Raw genomic sequence first — 580 nt, forward strand, 5'->3', positions numbered from 1 at the left:
TTAGACCTAATCCGCTAACATAGTAGCAAACTAAATGAATGGGTGAGGGTGTGTTTTCTTCAGTAGCTTGTGGAGGTGGTTCAGGTCCTTTCTGTGGAAGACACGATGCAAAGCAAGGCTAAGGGGAGTCACTCGATGAAAAGAGGAAGCAGGTAACTGCTCACAATAATGGGAGTTTGTCAGCCTTGGGGGGGAAAGCCCTGTGACTCTGGACCGATCGACTCCTTAGAGCTCTTTTAAAGGTATTTCCGTAGCGGGTCGTTCAGCAGATAGTTTCTCAAGACAAAGGGACTAACTCAGCGCCCCTCCAGCAGTGCAGCCGGCCTGCACCCTCCCACCCCACTCCCACCAAGTTTACTGTAACTGATAAAGCCAGGAGTGTCCTCCCGCGGGGCGAAAACCTGTCCCTGGGAGGCAAAGTCCGTTCCACCGGGCACCGCTCCTGGAAAGAGCTTCCCTTCACAGCGTGTCAGCCGCCGGCCTCCTGCTCCGCGGCAGCAGGGTCCGTGGGTCGGTGCCGCCCCGCGGAGCGGCTCTCCCGGCCCCGCGCAGGACACCCCGCGCACCCCGCGCCGGGGCC

This window comes from Athene cunicularia, assembly GCF_003259725.1.
Source record: "Athene cunicularia isolate RWA chromosome 14 unlocalized genomic scaffold, athCun1 chr14_part1, whole genome shotgun sequence".
NCBI lineage: Eukaryota > Metazoa > Chordata > Aves > Strigiformes > Strigidae > Athene > Athene cunicularia.